This window comes from Ceratotherium simum, chromosome 26, assembly GCF_057802395.1.
Source record: "Ceratotherium simum simum isolate JZ-2026a chromosome 26, ASM5780239v1, whole genome shotgun sequence".
In the NCBI taxonomy this organism is placed as follows: Eukaryota; Metazoa; Chordata; class Mammalia; order Perissodactyla; family Rhinocerotidae; genus Ceratotherium; species Ceratotherium simum.
Genome location: NC_141925.1, coordinates 15,413,684 through 15,430,828, shown reverse-complemented (window position 1 = coordinate 15,430,828; position 17,145 = coordinate 15,413,684).

Here is a 17,145-nt window from a genome sequence, read left to right as displayed (position 1 = left end):
CGCCCACGTGCTCAGCCCTTCTGGTGAAGGCTCTTTGTCCTTCCAAACCCCTTCTCTCTTAGGAAGTCACCCCAGACCCCCTCCCCTCCCCGGCCCCCCATACCTCGGCTCCTTGCGTTGGTACCGCATTCTGTCGTTGGTACCGGCCTTCCCACCATCTCTCCAACCCGGCCGTGAGCTTCTCCAGTCCAAGGCCTGTCCCCGCTACCTGGAGCTTAGCAGGCCCTCAGCCGATGTTGGATTAACTAACCTAAGCTAAAAAGTCACGTGGGCTCGTAGAATGGAACACAAGGAATGGAGACGAGTAGTTACAAGAAATGATAAACCGTCCTCCTGATCTCAATATGAACACACCTGGAAACTTCGGGATGAAAGTATGAAGTGCGGAACCACGGCCAACCGTGTGAGTGTCCCTCAGGCCTCTTGTCCTTCTGCACCCAAACCCAGCATGACCCTGACGTTTAAGCTGTGACCATGTCTCAGCTCTTCTCTCTTGAAATCCTTTTTATTTATTGCTGCTGTGTTGTGTTTTTCAGAATTTCTCTTCATGATACTGTCTTCTTTCTTCCTTTTTTTAAACGAGGAAGACCAGCCCTGAGCTAACATCCGATGCCGGTCCTCCTCTTTGTGCTGAGGAGGATTGGCCCTGGGCTAACATCCGTGCCCATCTTCCTTTATTTTATATGTGGGACGCCTGCCACAGCATGGCTTGATAAGTGGCACATAGGTCTGCGCCCGGGATCCGAAGCTGCAAACCCCAGGCCGTGAAAGCCAAGCATGCAAACTTAATCACTATGCCACCGGGGTGGCCCCTTTCTTCTTTTTTTTTTTTAAAATACTTAGTTATATTTCCCGGGGTATGCAAAATTTCCTAATGCTTAATCCTGGAATTCTTAACTAGGCACGCACATAAGAATAAACTCTTGAGATTAAAAAAATAAAATGCAGATGATCCTGCTCCACCCAGTCCTACCGAAGCAGAAGCTACAGGGCTGGGCCTACGGGATGAATAGCTTCTACAAACTCACACAGGGGCTCCATGGGCAGCCCTGGTTAAGAGTCAGTGGCTTGATCCCACAAAGGGCTTTATTCTAAATCCACCCCCAAGTAGACGCTTTTTCCCCTGCTTTACATCCTACTTTTCTGGGCTGATTCAGGATTTCCATTCTATCCCACTTTTCCTGCTAAGATGTGACTTCTTCCCATTTTCTCCAGCCCATTCAGTGCCATGACAGCTGGAAACATGTTCCAGACCAAGTTGTCTTCATCAGGTGGAAACAGTGGTGAACGGCAATGCTCCCCGTTCTGCTGGGGGAGCAGCTTTGTGTGGTGTTTTCCGTGCCTGACTTCCAAGTGGCTTTATTGAAACAATAAAAAATTGCGTGCAGATGCCACCTGTTGCGCTTACTTGCTGATGCTGTGTGTGTGTGTGTGTGTGCGTGTGTGTGTGTTTAAATAAGACAACAGGGGCATTAAAAGAATAATGATCTCAGTTATTTATTTGGCTACTTTAAGGGAGCATATTATTCTAAGTGTTGTGGAATAAAAGAATTTTAGAACATGAAATTCACACTCCTCCCTTATATCATTTAGAAGAGACACAAAACATCTCACCTTTGCTTCTAATAAGAATTTATTAGCTCTGCTAAATGAAAAATCAGAGGTCATTTTCTTCAGGAATGGTTTGATCCAGGAGCTCAAACCAAACACTTGGCTTCTCTCTTCCTCTCTCTGTTTTCCACAGTATTGAAATTAGGCTCACGATGGCCTTCAGTGGCCCTCCTGATGTAGGGCAGCAGAATCCCTGCAGGCCTTCCATACATCACCTCCTAACACCCCTCCATCCACAAGACGGGTGAGCGGCTCTTCCTCCAGCTTCTGCAGAAGAGAGGAAACTTTGCTTTCCCAGAATCCACAGCACCTGCCCCTCCCCCAGCTCTGTCAGGTCACGTGCCTGGCCCTGGACCAATCACAGTGGCCCCGGCAGATTGTGGTGCTCTAATTGGCCAGGCCTGGTCACATGGTTCTCCTGAAGCTGGTGGATGGGGACAACTCCGCCTGAGCCACATGGGCGGAGAGTGGGGAAGGGGTGTTTCCCGCAAAGGGAGCCAGAGTGCCTTCACCGGGAGAAGGGAGAAGGGAGAAGAGGTGTTGGGCAGGTGAAAGCCCTGGGGGCCCCAGAGCCCAGGTGGCGACGAGGCAGAACTTGAGTGGATGTCAGTGGGGCAGTGGGTTCTGGACGGACTGGAGCAGGGAAGACCGAGAGCAGGGGGACAGTACTATGGGGCTCCCCTTGAGGGAGGGTGAGGACTCCACAGTGACCGAGAGGCAGTGTGGTATAATGGTCTGCATCACCCGGGTGTGAATTCTTGCTCTGCCACTTCCCAGGTGTTAGCTACCCTCTCTGTGCCTTCATTTCCCCACCTGTAAAATGATCGCACCTGGGTTGTCCTGGATGAACCTGAAAACAATACACTGAGTGGAAGAAGCCAGTCACAAAGGACCATGTGTTATATGATTCCATTTACGTGAGATGTCCACAATCGGTACATATATAGAGACAAAGTGGGTTAGTGAAGGCCTGGGGCTGGGGGTAATGGGGGTGTTGGGGGTGATAGCTAAGGGATTCAGGGTTTCTTTTGGGGGTAATGAAAATATTCTAAAAGCACCTGTGGTGATGGTCACACAACTCTATGAATATACTAAAAGCCACTGAATTGTACTCCTTAAATGGGTGAGTTGTATGGTATGTGAATTCTGTCTCAGTAAACTGTGTTTTTTGAAAAGGTGATGTTGTCAAGTGCCTTGAGCAGTGCCCGGCACATCCCCGCTGCCTGCCCTGTCAGGCCCAGAGTCATAGCAGCTTCTGACTGTCGCAGGCTCTTGGGGGCTTCACCATCCTCAAGTTTCAGTTCCCTTCATCCTGCCTTTGCCTTTCTGAACAGTCCCATTGTTGAACTCCCTTCAATTACCCACTTTGAGGGTGCCTCTTTTTCCTGCCAGGACCCTGACTGTGTAGAAAGCACCTCTCCAGAAGAAGAGCAGGACTTGTTGGCTAAGCAGAAGGGACTCATGATGGTTAGTTTTATGTGTCCACTTGACTGGGTCCCTGTGTGCCCAGATATTTGGTCAGACCTTATTCTGGGTGTATCTGTGAGGGTGGTTTTGGTTGAGATTAACATTTGAATCATTAGACTGAGTAAAGCAGATTGCCCTCCCTGATGTGGGTGGGCCTCATCCAATCAGTCGAAGGCCTAAATAGAACAAAAGGGCTGACCCTCCCTCAGAAAATGGAGCTCCTCCTGTCTGACTGCTGAGCTGGTACATTGGTCATTTCTTGCCTTCGGACTTGAACTGAAACATTGGCTCTTCTTGGCTCTGGAGTTACTGGCTTCCACCATCGGCTCTCCTGGGTCTCCAACTTGCTGATTGCAGATCTTAGGACTTGTCAGCCTCCATAATCATGTGAGCCAATTCTTATAAGTTGTTTCTTTCTCTCTCTCCATCTTATTGGTTCTGTTTTTGTGAAGAACCCTGACTAATACAGGACCTAAAGGGAAGATGAGTCAATAGTGAGTTTCAGGCTGAATGACTAGAAAAACGATCACAATATAGGACAGAAATCAGGAACTCAGATTAAGGGAAGTTGACCAGTGTGGGGAGAAGAAGTTCTTTTTCACTCACAAACATTTATTTAGCATCTGTCCTGTGCCAGATAGAGTGCCAGCCACTGGGGCTTAAAAGACCCACCTGGTTGCCTAAATTAGACGCCAAAATCCATCCTCAACTCTATTGTCAGCCTCACCCTCAACATCAAATCAATCTTAAGATTTGTAATTTTGCCTCCTCGAATTCTCTGAAATCCGTTTCCTTGGCAGGTAGAGAGGACTTTCCTTGGCATCGCCATCTCCATCCTTTTAGATCTACAACGTTTGGTAATGATTTCACTTTGGGTTCAGGAGGACTGCGGAAATATTTGCAGTGTTTGAAGAGTTACTGATGTGAAATTAGGAAATAGAAAGTCATTGGTATTGATCAGAGCATATGGACATGGAGTATATTTTGCGATTCTGTATGACTTAAGGTGATAAGGACGGGTCTTGCTAAAATGTTAAATGTTTGTTGGGGGATGAGATGGTGTCCAAAGAAAAATTACCTGCAATTTTTCTATAAAATGTCATTAGTCGAAACAGGGCCTAGAGTGGAGGAAAGATGGGAGGGGGGAGGGGGCATCTCTGGACAGGGAGAAAAAGATGCCCATCCTGGGTGCCAGGCTGAGAGTCTGGCCTCCTGAGGGGCATTTCATACTTCATATTTCTCCCCATCTGAGGGAGGGCAACCTTAAGACAGCCACACCAGGAACGGAGAGCTTGGAGCAGCCACACCTCCTCGGAGTTCCATGGGGCATCGTGCTTATCCACGCATTCTCACAGGAGCCCAGGGAGGCGCTCGGAGTGTAAATCATCCTGGGTGAGGTGGGGTCGGGGGTTCTTCACGCTCCACGGCAAGATTCCAATGGCAGGAAGCCTTTCCTCCCCCTTCCCCATTTCCTTCTTTGTCTTCCAGCTGAACAGAGATGAGGGAAGGAATCGATCACTATAAAAGAGACTCTGCCTTTGGTATTGATTCCTAAGTAGTCTTGAGCAACGGTGGAGATTATGTGGAAGTTTCATCAGATTTAAAAAAATTCAAACCCATGCCGTTTTGTCTGCATTCCCATGGCCACTTCTCAAGTATTGGCCACCATCATCTCTTACCTGATGTCACAGTCTCCGGGTTGGGCTCTATGCAGCCAGTGTTGTCTCCCTCCATACTTCAACTGGATGTGCACATGTGACTGTGTTCAGGTCCATGGAATATAAATAGAAGTTCTTAGGTGGGACTTCCAGGAAAGCTCCTTAGGAATGGGGCAGACAGCTGGAACTGACCCTTTTTGCCTTCCTCCAACTCTTGCTTCCAGCCTGGGATGTGGATATGAGGGCTGGAACTCCAGCAGCCATGTGAAACCATGAGGCATCTTTGAGGATGAAAGCCCTATGCTAAGGATGGCAATGCAGAAAGAAGAATTCCAGCTCCCTAATGAGCAAGACACTGCCACACCATCTCTGGATTGCCTACCTTCTGAGCTGAAACTCAAATTGTGTTTAAGCCACTGTTATTTTTGGTGTTTGTTAATAGCATACAAAAGGTATCAACCCTAACTGGTACTTTTAGCACATGCCTTCAAGTCTTAGGGGAGACTCCATTATCCCTAGGAGGCTTCTCTGATCTCCTGCTCCCCTATGTGAATTCCCTTCTAGGGGTTCCCATACGCCTCATGCGTCCCATACTGTAGCCCTTATCACATTGCACAGTAATTACTTGTTGGCTTGTCTCCCTGCCCCATCTGCCTGTACTGTCCCCAAACAATGGCCCTTGTCCCTCCTGTTTATCACTGTGGTCCCAGCACCAGCACATGACCCATTGTGGGTGCTTAATCAATATCTGTTGAATGAATGAATGAATCAGACCAACAGTGTTGACTAAGACAGTCTCTGCCCCCAGGAAGCTCAGTTTAGGTTTCGGCTTTAGATGGGACAGATGTGAAGAAATTATTCCAAGATCAAGAAGGCAGAATTGACAAAAGTGCGACTGTCTCAATATGCCATTTTCGTCATTTGTTAACTCCAAGAGTTGCCTTCCTGTGGAGGTCAACCACAGTGCTCGGGGCTTTGTGCGTAGATGGCCAGAGCTGAGCACGGGCTGAAGGAAGGGTCTCCGGGCCTCGGCTCACCCGTCTTCACGCGGCCTCTTCAGAAGAGTTAGTTTCCTGCAGCACGCCTCAGACGCCGGGTGGCCCACCAAGGCCCCTCCCGGAAATCGATTCTGCAGATACAGTTCGACACGAGCGTGGTGACACATGTACAAAGGTATTAGCTAGAGCATTATTTGTGACAGAAAAGATTGTAACCGACCTCAGCACCTGCCAAGAGGGGACCAGTGACACAACTTACGATTCAGCCCTACGGGGATGGCTCTGCAGCCATTAAGAATGAGGTGGCTCTCTTTATTGTAATGTGGATAAATCTCCAAGAAATACTGCAGTGGGGGAAACCAGGATGCAGAACAGTGTGTATAAGTGTAGCTCAAATCCCAGCTCCCCCAGCTCCCCAGCCGATGAACTGGTGCTAGGTTTTACATTTCTAGGTCAGGGGTCAGCGCACTGGCCCCGGAGCCACACCCAGCTGTGGCTGTAAATAAAGTTTTATTGGGCACAGCCACACCCTTCGTTTACGTGTCTGTGGCTTTCTCACTACAACACAGACTTGAATATTTGCAACAGAATCCATATGACCCGCAAAACCTAAAATATTTACTCCCTGGCCCTTTGCAGAAAACACCTGCTGATTTGTAGAGAGTGTAAGCATTACGGAACACGATGAACATAAAAATGATTTCGCATTTATGTAAACTCTCAATAAATGTAGTAATTTTGATGATTTTATCATTGATCTTCTTCTCCTTTTTCTCCAGTAGAAACTGTCCTGTAGCTATTTAACCAATATAAGTTTTTTGCAAATCCAAGTAGATTGCTGTAGGTATTAAAGAGTAGCATCTGGGGCCGGCCCCGTGGCCTAGTGGTTGAGTTTGGTGCACTCCACTTCAGTGGCCCGGGTTTGGATCCCGGGCGCAGACCTACACCACTCATTGGCGGCCATGCTGTGACAGGCATCCCACATACAAAATGGAGGAAAATTGGCAACAGATGTTAGCTCAGGGCAAATATTCCTCAGCAAAAAAAAAAGTAGCTTCCAAATCTAGTAAGTGTGAGTGTGCGTGTGTGAGTGTGTGTGTGTGTTGGGGGTGGCATTGAATTGAGGGTTGGGAAAGCCATATTTGCTAAGCATCTACTATGTCCCAGGCATGGGATAGAAGCTTTCCATGTGTTCCTCCACTTACTCCTGATCACCCAGGGAACCTGAAGATCAGGAAGAGGGATGAACAGCCAACGACACGGTGAGTAAGTCGCTGAGCTGGGACCAAGGGCTGCTTCCCTTCAGAGCACATCCTCTTCCTGCCGTAGAAGTGCCTAACTACTGAGCTGTGTCCACTGCATGGCAAGCTCTTGGACCATTTCATACCTCCCCTGGGGTTTGCCCAGGACGGTCCTGGTCGATGCCTGTTGTCCGACTTAATTATCCATGGCAACCGCTTTCCCTCTCAAGAGTGTCTGAGTTTGGACGATAAATTCCGTGGTCCCCACTGTAGTGTACAAGGCTTCAGATGTCAGCTCAGCGAGGGCTGAGATCTTTGTTTTGTTCACTGAGCGTATTCCGAGTGCCTAGAACAGAGCATGGCGCATAGTAGGTGGTCAAGAAGTATGTGTTGAATCAAGGAACGGTGAGTGAATTATTGGTAATCTACACAGGTCCCTGTCAGGTGAGCAAAAGCCCCAGAGAGGGGTGAGGATGGTTCTGTTAAAATAACTCTGACACGCACGGATGCCTGGCTCCCGGGCCCTCCCTGTGCATACAGCAAGCTGTGCTTAGTTTGGGTTTGGGATTTTTCTCATGCAAATCGAACACCTGCTTCATACCAGGTAGGTCTGGGCTGAGCATCCCAGATGAACAAGATGAGGACTGTTCAAGGCCTCTGGAAGGATGGGGGTGCTGGGGGTCCCTCAAGCGGGGTCAGAAATTAAACACATCAACTCAAGCCCCAGGTCTCTCTGCCAAAGGAAAGAAGAGGGAGGTACATTGTGTGCCCAGCGCAGCCCCGACATGAAGGCAGGCTGACAATCCATCCTTTTATGCACACAGTGTGTCGTGGGCCACTTCCCGCCGCAGAAGAAAGCCTGACTTTTGGAGAGGGCTATAAACAGACAGCCGCATCCACTGCCTCTCCTCACAATGCGCCTTTAACAAAGAGGAAAAGGGAAGGGGCTCTGCGTCCAAGGGAAAGGTACACAGAGGCAGCTCGGCATCTTGTCGGGCTGATGGGCAGAGCACCGAGGGATGAATGAGATGCTGCTTCGGCTGGGGCAGCCGGATGTGGCTGGGCGAGAACCGGACACTGTGGCTGTCAGCAGAGAGGGCGTCCTGTCATGCCAGCCCTCCAGCACTGCCAGGCTGGGGGAAGGCTGCTCAGAAGCTGCAGAGTGAGGAATCTGAGATCACTGGCGATGCCAGCTCTCAGGACTTAAAAATGACGTCTACATCTGTGTTGGGTTCAAACGCGTCAGATGAAGGGTGTCACACCCTCCAGTGAGAGTATTCGAAACTGCAATTGACTAAAACTTTCCAGAGGATGAGAGTTGTTGCAGGTTTCAGAGACACTAAGCATCCTTTTCAGTGTGGGGATGGGATGCGGGAGGTTCCATCGTCAGCAAGGATGGTGAAAAGCACATATTGTCAAAGATACCCTCGAAAGAGTTTCTTAAATTCCCTAGAAAATACAAGCATTGTACTATCTCCCAGAAACTCCATACACCTAGTTAATTTTTTCCACGGCTGGAACCCATCACTGCATTTCTCTGGTTGAGCTCTATGAGAAGTTGTTTCTTAGGACCATGTTGAAAAGAAACAGCAATCTTTCAATTTTGGTTGCATCCAACGGATGGGAACTGGATGGAGGGAGGGGACGACAGCCGATTTCCAGCTCCCTTCTCACACGCACCATGAGGCCTGTGCTCCACAGACTTGTCTTAGATGGGCAGTTCCCCGGCAGTGTTTACATTGTGACTCTCATTCTCTCTCTCTCTCGATTCGCTGCCGCCTCCTTCCTGCCACATACTTATGGTTGATTCTACATAAATTAAAAGTGCTCCTACTATATTCCAGACCTCAACAATTTCCATCCATTTCCATATGTTCTGACTTCATTTCCAAGTATTTTCTTCTGAACAGTCTTAGAGGTACAAACGGTCAAATTGTCCACAGTGTGGGATTTGGTTTAGGGCTGGGGCTTCTGTGTAAATGGTAGAGAGTTGGATGCCCACAGAGAGATTAAGATGCCACCAAAAAAAAGTGACCAATATTCAAAACCAGGCACCTTTTCCAGGTCAGAGGTTCCCACAGACCTGCCCATCATTAAATTAGTCTGTTACAACATTCCTGGCCTCTTTTCTGAGAACCCCTGCAGCCCTATCCTGTCTCTACTGAGATCAGAGCAGACACTTGTGTGAAACCCACCAGGGCTGTCTTCTTTACCAATCTGACCCTCACTCCCATCTCCATGGAAACCATTTATTCAGTAGAATGATAACAAAAGAGCAGGAGTTCAAATGGAATCCAAGGGATGGTGCTATAGGCTGAATGCTTTTGTCTCCTCCAAATTCATATGTTGAAATCTAATATGATGAGTTAGGAGGTGGGCCCTTGGGAGGTGATCAGGTCATGAGGGTAGAGCCCTCATGAATGGGATTAGTGTCCTTATAAAAGGGACCCCAGAGAGCTCCCTGACCCCTTCTGCCATGTGAAGACACAGCAAGAAGATGACCATCTATAGACCAGTAAGTCCTCACCAGACACCAAATCTGCTGGCACCTTGATCTCGGACTTCCTAGCCTTGAGAACTGTGTGAATTAGATTTCTATTGTTTATAAGCCACCTAGTCTACAGTATTCTGTTATAGCAGCCTGAACGGACTAAGATAGACAGCATCCCGTTATGGAGACCAGCTGTTGTTACCATTGCAGAGATGAGCTTTGGGATGCTTTGGGAATCTGAAGAAGGTATTCAGAAGGAAGGAAACCCTCCCTGCTCTCGCTTCCAATCCCTTAGAAGAGAGACTCAAGCCAACCTACATATAAAAAGTCTAACATCAAGTGTGGCTGGATCCAGGAGCTCAGATGAAGCCATCAGAATTTCTATCTCCAGTCTCTGTGGTCCTTTCCTCCCCAGCAAGCCTTTCCCCTGTGGTGGCCAGATGCCTGCCAGCATCTCCAGGTCTACAGCCTCGTGGACCAGCAACTCTGATGGAAAGAGGGCTTCTCTTTTTCAATTTTCCATTGAAAGTCCCAAGACTGACTCTGGAGTAAATTGCAAATGGCCTCAAATTCTTTGAGAGGTGGAATTTGTTACTTCATTGCCTAAATCTGGGCTGGATTTGTAGCTCGTTTTGACCGATAGAATGTGGTAAAAGTGACAGTGTATGAGTTCCAGGCCTAAGGCTCCATATGCTTTTCTGTCTTTGCTCTGGATCTCTTTGAATGTGGCTGCCTTAAACAAGTCTGGAATAGCCTCCTGGAGAGCGAGAAGTGACGTGGAGCAGAGATATGCAGTTCCAGCTGTCCCTAGACAAACCAGCCGACGAACCACTGCACATGTGAGTCAGGCCATCCTGGACCATTTGGCTCCAGCCAAGCCACGAAGAGACCAGAGATGAGCAGAGCTGGCCCAGACCAAAGAAACCACCCTGCCAACCCACAGAATTGTACTATATAATAAATATTTGTTATTTAAGCCTTTAAGGTTTGGGGTGTTTGTTATGCAGCAAAAGCTAACTGATACAAATGATCAGCAAAAGCTAACTGATACGGATCAACTTGGATCACCATCTCACCTGAATCACAGAGTGAGCAGGGAATACTGTATTCCCAACAGACAGGCCTGGGTCACATGTCTGCTCCTGGAGTTGGCGGTTGTGGCCAGAGCCACCCAAATCAACAGAACCAAGCGCTGGGGGAAGAGGTGGGTCCCCACAAAAATCAGGGTGCTATCACCAGAAGGGAGAATGGATGTCAAAGAAGCAGAAACAAGAGGCGCCCACTAGAGCATTCTACCTCCATACTAGTAATCTCCAGGAGCTGGCATTTGTGGCCTCACTTCTCATTCTCATTTGCAGCATAGCCCCAAGGACACCACCACCTCTGACGTACAGTTCAAAGAGCTGTCATGGTGTAGAGGTCAGGCTTTGGTGTGGGAGTCGGATGGAACTGAGTTAAATGTTGGTTTTATCTGCTCTTGGCTGGATGGCCTTGGACAGGTTTGTAATCCCTCTGCCTTTCACTTTCCTCATCTGTAAAATGGGTCATGACATTAATACCCACCTTGAAAGCTGGCCATGAGCATTTGTGAAAATACACAGGGAAAAAAAACACAACGTTGACACATAGCAGGGGCTCAGGAATGTGGACAATCATGGGTTTGTGGACGCTCCCAGGTGCCAAGAAACCAGGTCTCCCGAGCAAGTGGCAGATTTCCCACCATGCCCACCCACAGTGCAGGAAAATATGCTCCCCAGTGGGGGTTCTGGGCTTCTTCTCTGCTGTGTTTCCTCAAGGAATCTCTTCTCTTCCTCTTAACCAGAGAGATGCAAACCCAAGTGAGCCTTTTTTGGGTGTCAAAACACACAATGTCCTCTTGGCTTTTGAGTCGCATAAAAAAGCAATACTTTGCCTCCTTGGGGGAAGAATGTCCCACGTAAAATGTATGGAGTGAGAGTTACATGGAGGGGATCCTGGCCAGGCTGTGGTTCTCTTCCTGCCGGTTGGAATGCCTTGACGACTGTGTCCTTAGATGATCACAGGATGGCTGTGTGGGCCGGGCCCTAGTGCAGGCACATCTAACAACTCATGGGTTCAGTAATGACTTCTCACATCTTGGTGCAGGCTTTTTTCTCCCCAACCCTTTAGATTTCAGAGGCAGGGAAAATGAATTCAACAAATATTTATTGAGTGACTCTTGTGCCAGGCACTGGGGAAATAACAGGGCACAAAGCAGATAAAACCCCCACTACATCTGAGTGGCAGAGGTAAGCAATTTGGGAGACTGGCCTGGGATTGCCAACTTTTCATTTTGCAAAGTTAGCACTTAAGGAGAGAAGTCAAGCTCCCATGATTATCATTACTATCAATTTCTGCTTAGAAGAGAATGGCTATTTTAACATCCAACAGAGTGGAAGGGCATTCTCTCAAAGGCCAGATTTTGTAAATGACTATATTAGAGGCTTATCATATGCAAATTTAAGTTGTTGGGATTCGGCTACCTAAACAAAAATGCTTCGGAGTGTGGAAGAGAACACTTTGAATACTGTGGACAATCTCGCTCATCACGTGACTTAAAGAGCTGGTCTCACATTGTCGCCCACTGTCCGTGTCTTACAATGGCTCGCCCTGCTGGGGGCTTAAAGATGCATCTGATTCATACAACTTGGCCCATAAATTCAAACCACCTCCTTCATCAGTCAGGTGCTCCACCGATGGAACTTTGGTATCGATGCTCGAGAAAAATCTGACTGAATATGTTTCCAAAATAGCAACTTCCTAACAGATTTTCAAATGTATTTTTTTCTCTCAACATTATATTAGGACCGGCCCCATGGCTTAGGGGTTAAGTGCGTGCGCTCCGCTACCGGCGGCCCAGGTTCGGATCCCGGGCACGCACCGACGCACCGCTCCTCCGGCCATGCTGAGGCCGCGTCCCACATACAGCAACTAGAAGGATGTGCAGCTATGACATACAACTATCTACTGGGGCTTTGGGGGAAAAAAAATAAATAAATAAAATTATAAAAAAAAATATTATATTAAAAATTTTTTTCAAGCATACAGAGAAATAGAAAGAATCGTACAGAAGACACCCAGATACCCACCACTTAGATTGTACCATTAGTGTTGAACTTGACTTGCTTTCTCATATGTCTGTCCATTTTATCCATCCCTCTCTCCAGCCATCAATCCATCTTATTTTTTGATACATTTCAAAGCAACTGCCGAGGCCAGTACCTGTCACCCCTAAACACTCCAGCATGCAGATCACTCCCTAGAATCCAATATGTGTTTGTGATTTTTCGGGGTAAAATTTAGAAAGGGTGAAATGCACAAGTCGGAAGTGGACCATTCAATGAGTTCTGACAAATGTGTAATCCAAACCCCTATGCCGATCTTTCAAGGGTAATTTGAACGAAATACAATTTTCTTTTGCTATGTGCCGATTTTGACATAGCCCTACGCTGTAAGACGAGACACCACTGTAAATTGAGCTTTATGAAAAATTCCCTTCATCCGTCTGATTTTTCTCTTTTGCCCCAGACCCTGGAAAACATCATCAGATGCCCATTTGGAAACAACTGATTCAAGGCAGTTTGCAGGGTGGTCAGAGGTATCAGCAAGGGAGGCGTGGGTTCGAATCCCAGCTCTGCCACTTTCTGGCTATATGACCTGGGGCAAATTATGTATCCTGCCTATGCCTCAATTTTCCCATGTACAAAATGGAGATAAAGATAGAACCTACCTCATAAGGTTGTTCTGTGCGCTGAGGGCTACGTGAGTTACATCATGTACAGCGCTTAATTAAAACATTGCCCGCCCAGTAATAAACACTCAGGACACCCTGACCCTTATCACCTCGCTGACAGCAGGAGACAGGGGAGGTGGGCCTCGGATCTGACTCGTTAACTTTGTAGACAGTGGCTTTCTGCACTCAGGGATTTTTATGTTCCACTCAGTTCTGAGTCTCTCTGGCCCCATTGGCCCTCCAGCCAAGAATTTAATGACTGTCAAAATTCTCGCCATGACATCACCAGACGGTGTCAGTGGGAAGTCTGTGTCCATAAAATGACTCAAACTGGAAGATCTGGGTCAGACGGGGAACTGGGTTCTACTCTCTAATTGCATTGAGTTTATAGTGTAAATCTCGTGGCCTTGAACTTAAGAGTGCACCATTTTATTGGCACCAAATTGCATTGCAGACTCATTCGATCTGTCCTGGCCCTTCGTCTCTGCCAGACCAAAGCTGCCCTTTCACCGATATTGGTTTCATTATTCGTGACTCTCATATAAACTGGCCTCGAAAATAGAGACCAGGGAAGAACATTTTATGGTGAAAAGCTCTTTATCAATCTAGGGCTACTTTGCTAGACTTCTGAAATAAGATTCATTTTGTCTTCCAGTCAGTCAGTCATTCAACCATTAGTAATCGGGCATAGACAAGACAGATATGGCTCTGCTCACAAAAATACTTACAATATATGTAGAAATACAAACATTTAATTAGTAATCACACAAAAAATGAATCACAATTAGGATAGAAGTGATCCAACAGCAGCCCATGGAGCAGATACTGTTGGTTGCCTACTATAGCAAAGGCTATGATTGTCCCCTAATATTTATCCTCTTTCTTTTCCACAGTAATAAAATACTTATTTTTAGCAGGCTACATGCTATCTAGGATAATGACCACATTTCCCAGCCTGCTTTGCTGTGACGTGTGGCCATGTACAATTCTGGGACCACTTCCAACACGTGGAGGGGGTTTCCCACACCACCAAGCAATTCTCCAACGCCAGCTAGGTGTGCTACAATTCAACTCAATTCTGACACTGTCTACCTGGAGATAGCGTCAGATCCCACAGGTGGAGGGCTCCGTCCCACCAGACTGCCCCCTGCCCTCGCCCCTCACTTCAAATGCCAGTCACAAGCCACGTTGTCACCTGTGCTTCTGACTGACCAGCTATAGATCGGAGGTTCCAAAGACCCCCTCCTTGGGTTTGATTAATTTGCTAGAACAGCTCATAGAACTCAGAGAAACATCTTACTTACTAGATTACTGGTTTACTATAAAACGATGTAACTCTGGAACAGCCAGATGGAAGCGAGGCTCAGGGCAAGGTAATGGGAAAGGGCACGGAGCTTCCATGCTCTCTCGGAGAGCGCCCCTCTCCCCAAGCCTCCATGTGTTCACCAACCAGGAAGCTCTCTGAGCCTGTCTGTCCTTTTGGGTTTTTATGGAGGCTTCATTACATAGGCACGATTGATTAACTCATTGGCCATTGGTGATTGGACTCAATCTCCAGCCCCATCTTGTCCCCAAAGGTCATGAGGTGAGACCAAAAGTTCTAACCCTCTAATCACATGGTTAGTTCTCCTGGCAACCAGTCCCCATCCTTAGGTGCTGGCCAGCTGTCACCTTATTAACATAACAAAAGACATCCTTTCTGCTCTCATCATTTAGGAAATTCCAAGGGTTTTAGGAGCTCTGTGCCAAAAACTAGGATGAAGACCAAATATATACTTCTTATTAGAAATCACAATATCACACCATGTGACTAAGTTCTGGCCAATGTAATGTGCAGAAGTGGAATGTGTGATTCCATGTCACACTCTTAAAAGGAAAGAGCATGCCCTTCCTTTGTCTTTTTATTCCATCCCATGGGCTAGAATGCCGGGGGGGTGTGGTGCGCCATCTTGCTCTATAGCGTCAGGGTAGCACCTACGGCTGGTGGAGCAACGAGATGGAAGGAGCCTGGGTTTCTGACACCGTGACTGTCTCATGAGAGACAAACTGTTATTTTGTTTCAGCCATTGTAATTTCAAGTTTCTGTAACAGCAGAATTAATTATATCCTAATTAATACATCCACCTATCACCTATCAAAGGCCCTCTTCTTTCTTATTAAGAGAACCCCGGGCTGGTCCTGTGGCCTGATGGTTAAGTTCAGTGTGCTCCACTTCGGCAGCCCAGGTTTGGTTCCCGGACGCAGACCTACACCACTTGTCAGCCATGCTGTGGCGGCCACCCACATACAAAATAGAGGAAGACTGGCACAGGATGGTAGCTCAGGATGAATCTTCCTCAGCAGAAAAAAAAAAAAAAGAACCCCAAATTTATTCAGGAATCAACTCTTAACAAAGGTGACTGTACCCCTAGCCCAGAGGTAAATCCTCATTAATATGAGCCAATCAAATTAACTCCATTCCTCTTGCCAGTGATTGGTTTGGGCCTGGACATGATGTAATTCTAGCCCATGAAACTCAGAAAGTTCTGCTGGGAGATTTCTGTGAAATATTTCTTTGCTCTAAAATAGACAGCCAAAGGAGACACCCACTTATGTAAAGTACCAGGCATGGTGCTAGGTCCATCTTCTGGTGGATGTTGCTATATCTGGATGTGGTGCCTGGAACTGTGGCAGCCATTTTGTAACTAGGAGGAGAGCTAGTCTGTAAGTGGTAGGAATCTGATGGCTTGGTTGAGCCATTGAATTATGCAAGCCTAGAGCCACTCCACCTCCAGAGGCTGTAACATGTTGTTGTTTAGATCAGCTGAGTTGGGGTCTTCGGTTACTAGTAACCAAAAGCATCTTAACCAAACAGCACAGTACTCAGGGTTGTGACCAGCTCTCCAGTCTCATCTCTCAACATTTCTCCCCTCAGCCCCAAACTTCAGACTTACTGAAATCCAAACCGTGCTCTTTCGTGTCTCCAGGATTCCATACACGAAGGGACTTCCGCACTGTTTGCCCTTCTCCGCTGCCTTTATCTGGCAAGGATCAATTCCTCCTCCAGAATCGGCTTAGCAGACGCCTCCCCCAGGGAGCCTTCTGTTCCAGACCCAGTTTACAGGCCACCCCAGACCCACGTGGCCCATCTGCACACCTGGCCGGTGCTACTTGCCCTGTTTCTTGCCCAGAGCAGCCTTAGCAATGACTCATTCCATTTTCACAGTTGGAAAGAGCCAGCTGCCGTCACCGCCACCGACCAAGGACTTCCTTAGCATGGAGCTGGCTGAGAAGGAGAGACTCCCCGCATGTGCACAAACCAGGCTAGACCTGCATCAGCCTAGGTTTAGGCTTCTAAGCCAGGCTTCTCCATCAGCCTGGTGACACGGCCGGGCAGTGCGGGCAGGGAACGCCCTGTGGGCGTACTTTGACAGATGAGGGAGAGGAGATGCAGAGGAGCCATCCATTGAATTGGTTGCCCCTTTTCTCCTCAGCTTTTTAGAGATGAAGCAGCTCTGTGCTGTGTCTTCGGAGACTCTTTGGTGACAGGAGCCAGCTATGGTTGCCACAAAGCTGTGGCCTGCTCGGTAACGTACCACCTAGTATGGGCCCTCCTTCCTTGCCTCCTTCACTTCCCCTCTGCCTCCCTCTTGCTTCCTTGGGTTTGCACCCCCAATAACACATTCATAGGCAAGCTGCACCCTTAAGGTCTGTTTTCTAGGGAACCAGGCTAATTGCCTCCCCACCTCACGCCACCACCACCCGAGTCTGGGTTGCAAGGAAGAGACACACTCACATGACCTCAGACCCCCGTGAGGATTCTTTAAAGATTTTATTTATTTATTTTTCCCCCCAAAGCCCCAGTAGATAGTTGTGTGTCATAGCTGCACATCCTTCTAGTTGCTGTATGTGGGACGCGGCCTCAGCATGGCCGGAGAAGCAGCACGTC